This window comes from Eptesicus fuscus, chromosome 13, assembly GCF_027574615.1.
Source record: "Eptesicus fuscus isolate TK198812 chromosome 13, DD_ASM_mEF_20220401, whole genome shotgun sequence".
Taxonomy (NCBI): domain Eukaryota; kingdom Metazoa; phylum Chordata; class Mammalia; order Chiroptera; family Vespertilionidae; genus Eptesicus; species Eptesicus fuscus.
Window position 1 is genome coordinate 5,174,215 of NC_072485.1, and position 10,670 is coordinate 5,184,884.

Below are 10,670 nucleotides of genomic sequence, written 5' to 3' on the forward strand. Positions count from 1 at the left end.
CAAATGAGTGAGATCATGTGATACTTGTCTTTCTCTGACTGGCTTATTTCACTTAGCATGATACTCTCCAGGTCCCTCCATGCTGTCTCAGAGGGTAAGAGATCCCTCCTTTTAACAGCTGCGTAGTATTCCATGGTGAATGTACCACAGCATTTTTATCCACTCATCTACTGATGGGCACTTGGGCTGTCTTCCCAGCAGCCCCTAATCTAAAGGGAAGAGAATGACCTAGGGAGGCCAAGCAGTTACCCCAGGTGACCCAGCCAGATGTGGTGAGCTAGGTTGTAACTTAGAGCAGATGGACCCACAGCCCGTGTTCTTTTGTGGAGGGACAGACCCTGAGGGGAGAGTGTGTGGTGAGAGGGCATGAGACGAGGCCAGCGAGAGGGGCAGAGCTAAGCAGTGGCCTTTCACAGCTTCTGCGACTGTTGGCCATGGTGACTCCATTCTCCCTGGGCCTTCCCATCCACTCCGCCTATGATGCTTGGCACACTCCCCTCAATAAATGTTTGCGTGAATGAATATCTGTCCGAACAAAGTGGTTTAACATCAACACTGTCCTCAGAGGCCTCCCCAGGGGCAGGTGAGAGTAAGCGGAGGTGCAGGGCCAGGCATTCAGAGCCGCTGCCTCTGGAGGCCGGAGGAGACATCCGTGTCAAGAGCTTCCCGCGAGGACTCCTGGAGGAAGCAGGAGCTCCGAGCCGACTCTGGCAAGAGATCTTTCTCACTCTCCCCTGCCCTTCCTCCTCCCCCCTCCCCCAGGAACCGGCGTCTTACCTCATACCTGGCATCAACCAAGGACAGAAGGCGGGCAGTGTGGCCTGGGTCACCTGGCCCCCCGCATTTTCTTGGTTCCGGGGCCCCTTCCCTAAGGCAGGTGCCATGCTCCAGCTGTGGGCCTCGCCACAGGGGGCTGGGTCAGTGCCCTGGCTCAGCCCCACCCCAAGCCCAGTCCCCATGGCCCCTCCACGCCCCTCAGCCTGCGGGGCGAGGTGGGGGGGTCAGAGGCGTTCCCAGAGAGACTGACTGCTGCCTTTGCTCCAGCCCTCGGTGCTGCCAGGCCTCCGCAAGCATTAGAATTGCATTTGTCTCGCCACCTGGGAGCGTGCTCGTGTGCGTGTGCGTGTGCGTGTGTGTGTGTGTGTGTGTGTGTGTGTGTACACGCGCGCGCGCAGAGCTCCCATCTGATAGCAGAGGGAAATATTAAAGAAAGCAATCAGCTCCCTCCTCCCCATCAGGAGTACAAATAACTTTGCTATCTGGTGAGCTAATGGCCTGCCGTCCCCTCCCCCGCTAACGAGCTCTTTCCGAGCTGCCTCCCGCGCTCCTAATTGTTTTTAAATGTCTGTGCTAACCGCTTCACGCCGAGAGCATCCATCTGCGTGCGGGGAACCGGAGCCACGCTGCCGCGCAGGACGACACGTGTTTGCAGTAATTAAAAACATGCTTAAGAGGACCAGCCCTCTGCTTCCAGGACTTGGCCGCAAGGGTGAGGGCTGGGGCTACTTCCGGCCTGTGGTGGCCGAACGGGTTGGCCGCTGAGCCCACGTCCTCCTGCTCCATGGCTCTAGCTCTCCGCAGGGCTGTGTGCTGACAGCGGTCTCCAGCCGCTCCAGCAGGGCGTCCTCTGTGCAGGTGGTGCCCCTTCCCCGCCCCCTGTGCCGCTGTGAGGCCCGCACAGGGCCCGCGCCCAGTGCTCCGCCCGAAAGCCCCCAGGGAGCTGCCACCGCCGGCCTCGCCCAGCCACGTGCAAGGCAGGCCTGTGGTTGAGACCAGGGCAGGCGGAAGGACCCTGGGATGAACGAACACTTAGTGGTTCCTTGGTTCCTTTGGTTGCTTTGTGTCCCTGGGGCGGGGGGGGGGGGGGGGGCGGCGGGGGGAGGGAGAGGCTCTCGATGTGTCCTGGGCCGGAGCCAGGGAAAGTGTGGCGGGAGCTGGAGAGACCGGGAACGTGGGTGAGGCAGGAACTGCGGTAAAACCCAAGCGTGCTTTCTGCATCTGTGTACGTCCTGATGCCTGTCTGCCAGGATGCCTGGCAGAGAAACGCAGTCCTGTGCCGGGTAAGGGCATTTCTGTCCACGGGCCGCATGACGACGGGGTCCCACACACTGTAGTGCGGCTGGAGAATTCCTCCGGCTCAGTGGCTGTGGCTGGCATGGCATCCGGGCACAGCGGTGGCACCAGGTGGAGAGGGGACGACGTTAGCCTCAGCGTGATGAGGACGACCGAGGAGCCCTCGCCACCGCTCCTGATGGACGGACGGACGGACGGGGAGTGGCGGAGCTGGCACAGCCACGCACGGCTGCAGAGACCAGAGCGGGGAGACTGCAGGCAGGAGAGGACCCCCAGGAAACTCCCAGGGAAGCGTTAGCAGGAGCTTTTGCAGACCTCCACGTGCTCCTTAAAGAGCTGGAAACGTGGCCCCAACACGGAAAGGTTTTCATTTACAGAGAGGAGTGTTCACGGGGCAGTTGCCGCTCACAAGCAAATCTACAAGGAGGAAAAACAAGCAAACCAGGCAAGGTGCGGCGGACGTGTTTCTGAAAACAGTGCCGCCTCCTCGCACTGAGCCGCAGGCAGGTCCTGGCCGCAGTCCGGGAGAAGCCCTCCTTACCGGAGTGGGGCTCCCCGAGGGCCACTGCCCGGAGGCCTTCCCTGGGACAAGCTGTGGAGGGAAGGCGTGATATCGACGGTCCTGACGTGGTGCAGGCCTGGGCTAGTGTGTGCGCCTTAGTTTTTAACACAAAGTTTAAAAAGGAAAATATTTTAAGAATAGAAAAAGGCTTATAGAATAAGGATATAAAGAAAGAAAATACTTTTGCACAGCTGTAAAACGTGTTTGAGTTTTAAGCCGTGCTATTACAAAAGAGATGGACATTTAAAAAAGTGAATACGTTTATAAAGTGAAAAGGTTACAGTTCGCTAAGGCTAATGTGCTATGAAGAAAAAAATGTAGAACTCGCTGGAGTGCAGCTGGGACAGCGTCTGTGACGTCACAGTAGTGCACAGCGAGGCTCCACCCCACACTCACTCCCGGCCCCGCCCACAGCGACTTCTGGTGCTGAGCGCTCCAGGCATGGTAAGTGCCCTAGACAGGAGTGACGCTTTTTGTCTTTTATGCCACATTTTCACTGTCCCTTCCCTATGTTCAGCTATGTTTAGAAACACAGATACCCTGGTGAGTACTTAGTACAGTGACGCGCTGCCAGGTTAGTGCCAGGAGCCGGGCTGTACCGTGCAGCCCAGGCGTGCAGCAGGCCAGACCACGCAGCTCCGTGTAAGTGCCCTCTGTGACGTTCCGCGTGATGCAATTGCCCGACCACGTGTTTCTCGGAACTGATCCGTGCCATGTGACGCCTGACTGCGAACGCTTCCCTGGGAAAGAAAGGAGAGGGAGAGCAGAAACACGAGAGCCTGAGGTTCACTGGGTAGATGGCAAGAGTAGGACAGGCAGAACGTGTTGAGGATGAAGCAGGGGTAGGTACAGGATCACAGGCATGACTGTACGTCCTTGAACCAGAGAGCCAGGAAGAGGTCAAAGACATCATCCATGGACACTCCCGTCCTGTGGGGCTGGGCGGGGCTGAGGCTGGCAGTGAAGGACTTCTGTTCAAAGGGGCTCACGCTCTGGCGAGAAGAGCGAGAACAGCCTTCAGAGCAGGCAGTGTCCGGCAGAAGGAGCAGTTGGTGCCTGGCGTAGCCGAGAGCAAGGCCCCTGACAGGCCTGCGAGAGGACCCCAGCACCCGCTCCACCCCCAAGCTGCTCCTGGCCCCAGCTGCCTGCGAGGCCTGGCTAACAGAAAGTGGACCTGCTGGGGAGGTTGGACTCCAGGCTGAGAAAATTCCTTCCAGCCACAACTAACTATACACCCTCCCCCTCTCCCCCACTGGACCGGAAGGGTGTGTGTGTGCGAGGGTGCATAAAAACATAGATAAGTTCTCACAAATACATTTAGCCTACCAGACCCTAACTTCCTGTGGGATTAAGATATGCACCAGCTTCCAACAAAAATTGAACCTTGGTCCTTGTTTAAACTTAAGCTGCATGGAAACTGCATCCCCCAGGTCTCTAGCAACCAGGAACTAAATAACTAAATGCAAGGAGAAGCAGCATTCACAGAGAGCAGAGCTCTGGAGCGGTCCATTGCTGGGAGGAATTCCACTCCGTCCTCTGCGCGGGAGGTGAAGTTCATGCAGAGAAGCAAACCCAGCTACTCCCACCCGGCTCCCCTTAACCAGCTCATTATGCAATGAACCCGAAAGACAATACCTGGTGTGTTTTAAGGAGAACCACACTCATCACCTCAGGAAAGTCGTATTAACATAATCTCTGGGAAAGAACAATGGGGGAGAAATGGTAGTCGTTGTTGATGGAACAGGTAAGTTTCAGTAGCATGATCTGTTGAATATTCATACGATATTGTTTTTGACATTTAAGAACTCAATTATCTGGTGACTAATCAGTCTTTTACAGGATGTTATTTTTGTGACTAGAACGGAAATACTGATAAGCCCCGAGAGAGCCCGGTGCTCAGATGGCTTCATTAGTATTTTCCGACCCTGGCTTTCCTGGCACGCGTGTCCAGGGAAATTTATCCCTGTGACAGTGAGGGGCCGAGGGCCTGGCTGGAGTCAGCGAGTGCGTGGAGCCCAGATGCTGCGCCGATTGATTCTCTCTGGTGATTTTTTTCGGCCAGTGAGGGGCGGCCAGGACTGTGACGAGCCCAGAGCTTTGGGCTCAGAATCAACTCCTGGCTGTCACAGCCCCTGTAGGTGAGGGTGGGGTGCTTGCCAGTCTTCACCCCAGACCCCCCACCCTTGGGCACTGGCTCTCTGTGGGCATGGCTGCTTGGGGCTGGAACAGTGTGTTAAGCCTATTTTGGAAAGTGTCCGTGGTAGCTCTCCAGAAGCAAGGTCCCTGAGGTGAATTAAAGACTTTGCTACACGTTTTTTTCTACTCCTTCCATTGAGAGTGCAGTCTACTGCTCCTCCTCGGACCTGGGCCGGCCTCAGTGACTTTCTTGACTAATAGAATGTAGAAGAGATGACAGCCTGGAACTTTCGAGACTGGGCTGGAAAAAACCTTGCAGGTTTTTTAAAGAACATTTGTTTCTAAAACTCAGCCACCAAGAAGTCCGAGCCCGTCCAGTGGCGGGTCCACGGGGGAGGAGCCCATGTCCCTGGGGGGCAGTCCTAGTCGAGCTCCCAGCGACAGGCATCTTAGGAATGACCCCTCCGGCCCCCCTCAAGCTGTCCCTGTGGAAGCCACGTGAGTCAGAGACCCACCGTCCCCACCACACCCTGCCCAGGTGGCAGGTTTTTGAGCCAAATCATTGCTTTTGCTTTAAGTTATATGTCTTGGGAGGCTTGTTACGTACCGATAGATGACCAGGTCCCCAACCAGTCAACAGCAGCTGCTCCTTGAGCTGGGAACCAGCAGCCAGGTTCTCATTCTAGCTGTGCTGTTAGGAGCAAATACCTCCCCTCTCTCCTGAGGCCCCACGGCCCAAAGGAAGGAATTTATGCTTCAGGGCCAAAGAAATCTGAGTTCCCCTCCTCGATCTGGCACTTATTCATGACTTAGGGCAACCCATTTAGTCGTCCAGTCTTTGTCTCTCGTGTGCTGAGCAGGCACAGCCATTCTCAGGGGCAGTGTTGTGTTGACCACCGGTGCCCGGCAATGCCTTAGTGTGTGGTGCGTGGTAGCCCCTGTCCTCATCCGTAAAGTGAAGCGGACGGAGGCGAGCACTTGAACTCTGGAGTTGGGCTCGTCCAGCTCCCAGCTGAGGCTGCTGCTGGCACAGAGGGCATCTCTGTCTGAGGAAGAGAAAGGCAGAGGCAGCCTGTGGGTAAGGCAGCAGGCTGTGCCCGGTGCCACTGGACAGATGCCCCTCCCTCATGGGGGCCCTCCCAGGGGCTCATCTTGGTGAGCCGAGCGCAGGTTGGATTCCAGCCCCTCACTGAGGGCCTTGGCCACTGGACGACCACCCGGACTAGGGTTTTGTTTGGGTTTTACTTTGTAACAGGAACTAACTTTAAATTAGAGTTGTATACTCTCAGTTTCCATGTCGGACCAGCACTGATCGCTCACGGACTGCTGTGAGAAATAAGTGGGCAAACATGCAAAGTGCCCGCAGGGTGCCTGGCACACAGGTACGTGGTTACTTTCTTCTCCCTCTCCACACAAAATAATTTTTTTCTTTAAACTTTCTGCCAACCCCAGGAGTGGGTGAAGGAAGAGAGGAGTTGGCAGCAATGCCAACCGCTGCAGAAAAGCTAGGGACGGTGGTGGGAAGAAGGACAGCGACGCACTGGAATGGTGCGAGGGTTTCCGGGAAACTCCATATGCTATTAGTCTACAGTTCTATGACCTATTCGTTAATCTTGAACCCCAATAGCGCCAATTATTGCCAAGCATTGGCATCATTTCCATAGTCAGGGGTAGGTGCTGGCTGGCTGACCCAGTACAAGAATTGATGCACAGGTAGATAGCCAAAGATAGGTACCCTCCTCAGGGCCCCCAAGGCCATATTTATTTATTTACTTATTGCCACCTTTACCTAATTTTATACAAGTATCTGCTAAATTGTCTCCTCCCCTCTCCAGACCATGAGATCTTGGGGAGTAGTGCCTATGTCTTTCATCCTCATACCCCCGCACCTGGCAGGGTGCCGGGCACATCATGGGACTTGTTGAATGCTTTCTTCATGCCGTTTATTAGGCAACATAAATGTGCAGGGAATGTTATGTTATGTAAGTTGTCATTGACTCCTGAGGGCATCTCTGTGTATGGGAAAGTGGAAAGGGGATGACATTTGCTGAACCTGATATATGTACCAGGAATTCTTCTAGGGACTTTACCACATCATTTAATCTTTTAAACAAGTTTGTGAGTGCTGTTATACTCATTTTAGAGATAGAGATAAGAAGGCTGACAAAAATTAAACAGCTTATCCAGATCTATATAACTTATGGTCGCATAGTTGAGATTTAAATATAGATTTGTTTGACTGTGAAGTCCTTGAACTTTCAACTATACCATACACCTTCTTCAGGAGAAAGCAGAGACTGGGCGTCCCAGGGAACACAAGAGCCCGTGTTCAAAGACTGGGAGAAAGCAGGAGTTCAGGGAAAGAGACAGGTAAGACATCCAATCAATAAATATTTATGAAGGCCTACTTCATAAATGCCAGACAATATTCTAGCACCCTTGTCACATGGGGTATATCAACGAATGCGTTGGACAATCTGCCTTTCGGGAGTTTACAATCCACGAGTGGTATCACCCAAGAGCAAAGCTGAGAGTCAGGGCCAGGGTGGCTAGTGCAGGTTCTGGCTGACCATCTGCAGGAGTCCCCGGGCAGGACTGGAGGTAGAGGGTACAGGCTTGCAGGAAAGAGCTGCTGGGACCCTGGCTCAGGCAAGGAAAGCAGCCACCCCTGGATCATCAGTAGGAAATGTGGCTTCTGGAACTAGTCCCCATTGGATAAGAGAGTAATCAAGACTTGACATCTAGAGCGCAAAAACTGATACAAGGTACAGAGAGGCCCAGCCATTGATGAGCAGTATGCTAGTCTTCCCCTGTTTGTCTATCTGGGGCAGAGGGAAGCCTGCACATAGGCTTCAGCAAATTCACGGAGCCAGGCAAATCACTTCAGAAGCTTCCAGAACATGCGACCTCTCTACTGCTTGAGGGTAGCCATTAGCAGCCACAGTCTCACACCGGCATTTGGATCAACTTCCCACTTACCATCTCTAACTTGAGTGACCTGAGCCCCTTGGGATGTGAAGGGCATATTTGCTCTGGGATCAGGCTGAGGGTCTCTGCTCAGAATCCAGAGCAAGCAAACCATCCAGAAGTACGGTCAGTTCTTGGTGATCTGAATGGAGGTTACCTTCCCAGTCTCTCTTGGGCTTGGGTAAGGTAAAATAATGGAAACTCTAAAAACCATTTACATCTGGCCTTGGAATGAGTTATATTATTTTTTCAGTAGGTTTACTTTCATAATGATGTTTGATTTAAGATGATGTTAACATTCAGTAGCTTTCCCAAGCACACATCAGCTGGGGAGTGGGCAGAAGGAGATGGAAAACAGGGGCTCTGAGATGCTGGGAGGAGGTGGTGGCTGACAGGGCCCAGTTCAAAGTGTGGGCATTTCTCTAGAGGGCATGGCGAGGTCAATATTTCACCCTTCAGATTCAACTCAACAAGTTTTTTAATGTGTCAGACACTGTGACAAGCACTTTAACATCTCTATTTCGTCTAATCTGCCCAGTGGCCTCATAATGCATGTATTATTATCCCCAAATTGCAGAAGAGGAAATTGGATCTATGCTTCCAAGTTACGTAGCCAAGACTGGAGCCGGGCTTTAAAAGCCCGCTACCCTCCCCACATCTGCTCAGATGTGCGACCCCATCCGTTGAGCCGCGTTCAGTGAGAGCCTGCACGTGTCACCAGAGACACGGAGATGAAGAAGGCTGTGCTTCAGGATGTCGGGCGAGGCACCAAAGCTTTCCTGCCTTCTAACATTCAGATGAAAGTAAGATAAATGCCATGCATTAATCACAGAGAATTTTAAACAAGTCCCGCAGTGGCTGCCATCCAGAGGTTGTATCTGCTTTGGGGAAGGAGGTGGGAAGTGGGGTGGGTGGCTGACAAATGCAGGTGTGTCCTGTGTCTTGTCACCATTGTTCAGGCAAGTGCAGATCCTGCTGCCTCCCTACCCCGAAGACCTCAAACTGCCCTGTGTCCATTTTTTACTTATAGATCCCAGGACGGGTTATCGCTCCCTCCATCAAGGCCGCTGAGAAGGCAGAAGAGGTTGGACGATGCTCCCTGGCCTTCCTTGTAATGGCCAGACTGCTTTTCATTTTGCTCTGGAATCGCTCCCACCAGCCCTGCTGACTTCATTACGGTCCTCGCAGCCACAGCGTGGGGGAGGGAGCCTGCAGCCCAGGCACGGCTAACCTCTCTCCGGGGCACCTTCTTCTTTCTGAAGAGAAACAAGGGGCGGGTTGGGTCTCTCTGCAGAAGCCACTCTGTCTTGAACACAATTTCCTGGGCTGTGGAAGTCAGCGGCGACCGCGGCCTTTACAGTAACTGCCAAGCCTAATGGCATCTTGTGATGAGGTTTTACTGTAAACAGCGGAGAGGGTGGAGGGCAGTGAGGCCCCGCTTCCTGCTGGCATCCAGTGCTTTGTCCCATCTCAGAAATAACACCTCTCACGTGGGCTTCTTTACCAGCCGTGCACATTGTTCCATGTGCGGGGATCCTGGGATTAATACCCATGTCACCTGCTGAGTTTATTGTGCCTCTCACTATTTTTCTTTCCTTCTGTTTTTTTGAGAGGAGGCAGGGAAGAGGAGGAGGGACGTGTGAAGGCCTTTGATGGTGAGCGGACCCTGGCCACAGAGAATGCCTTCCAGAATGCTCATTCTCCCAGCAGGCCCTGCTTTCCTCTGCTCTGGGCCTCCTGCCGTTTCTGGTAGACTGTCAATAGCCGCTGGAGACAAAGCCAGTGCAGATCTATCTCTTAAGGTTGCAGGGTAGCTGGGATCCCCAAAAGCCTCACCTTCTGGACCCTCCCACCAGCCCGAGAGCCCTGTCAGCTGGTCCTGGAGCTGGCACGGTGCCTCCGCTGCTGGACGGGCAGAAGGCTGATCAGAAAGGGGGAGAAGAGCTGGGCTGCAAACAGCTGACTGCCCACTACCAGTCTCAGGGCCGCCAGCTGCTGGGCACTGCCTTTTCCCAGAGCCCTGCTAAAGGTGGGTAGAGGGCAGGTGGTGGCTAGGGCAAGCCTGTCACTCAGTTCTCCACAATGCAGCTTTGAGTGGTGGCTGCGTTCTGTATGCTCTCCGCCATCCCCTGCACCCACCTCATTTAACTCACATCATCCGAAGGAGAGAAGCAAGGGCATTCCCTCCCTGTTGGCAGGGGACCAGGACCAGTAGGCAGGGATGGTGGTGTGCAGGTGCAAGAGTGACTCAGCTATCTTCTCTGCCCTCCCGCCACTGCTGTTTGTGCTGCTGATGGCCCCGTGGTGCAGGCAAGCTGGGGAAATGGCTACTGTGTGTGCAAGTGGCCGCAGAAGCAGGCAGCCAATCACCAGATCGCCGCCTGATCCAGGCCTGTGCGTCGGCCACAGGAGCAGCAGGGCATGACTGGGGGTCATCACTCAGACAGGCGAGTAGTGTAAGAGCCGCTGATGACAAGGATGAGATGATGATGATGATGATGATGATGATGATGATGATAGAAGCAGTCTTGGATTCTGAGGCATTTATCTTCCTTGCCTCTTTCTTATCTTTGCTTCTTTTCAAACTCGCGTCATACTGGGAAGATGGAGAGCATCTATCTTCATTGTTTGCATGTGGAGAAACCAGGCCCAAGGTCACACTGGGTGCATCTCAGTGGAAGGGCCAATAGGACCATAAGAAGCACGACAGATCTTTTCTTGCATGCCTATTCTGTGCTGCTAGTTTCATTTGAATTTTGACTATGACAATGGTGCCATCACCATCCCATTGCACAGAGGAGGGTCCTTGGGCATGCAGAGGAATATCAGCCTTCCCATAGGCCCAGCTCATCGACTCAAAGCCACATTCTTAGCCATTGGCCACTGCCCTCAGACCCAGTATGCAGAAGTTCTGTCCTTCAGGCTAATTAGT

At 53.8% G+C, this 10,670-nt stretch overlaps 1 long non-coding RNA gene across 2 annotated transcripts; it reads left to right on the forward strand.

Moving 5' to 3' along the window:
- Positions 1 to 2,866: 2,866 nt before the first annotated feature.
- On the forward strand, positions 2,867 to 9,285 carry LOC114234627 (uncharacterized). Of its 2 annotated transcripts, XR_008557981.1 has the most exons (5): positions 3,352 to 3,419; positions 4,240 to 4,379; positions 7,056 to 7,141; positions 8,316 to 8,541; positions 8,769 to 9,285. It is a non-coding gene; the product is annotated as an uncharacterized LOC114234627 (long non-coding RNA). The 2 variants fall into 2 exon arrangements; XR_008557982.1 differs by lacking the exons at positions 3,352 to 3,419; positions 4,240 to 4,379 and adding an exon at positions 2,867 to 3,079.
- The last annotated feature ends 1,385 nt before the right edge of the window (positions 9,286 to 10,670 follow it).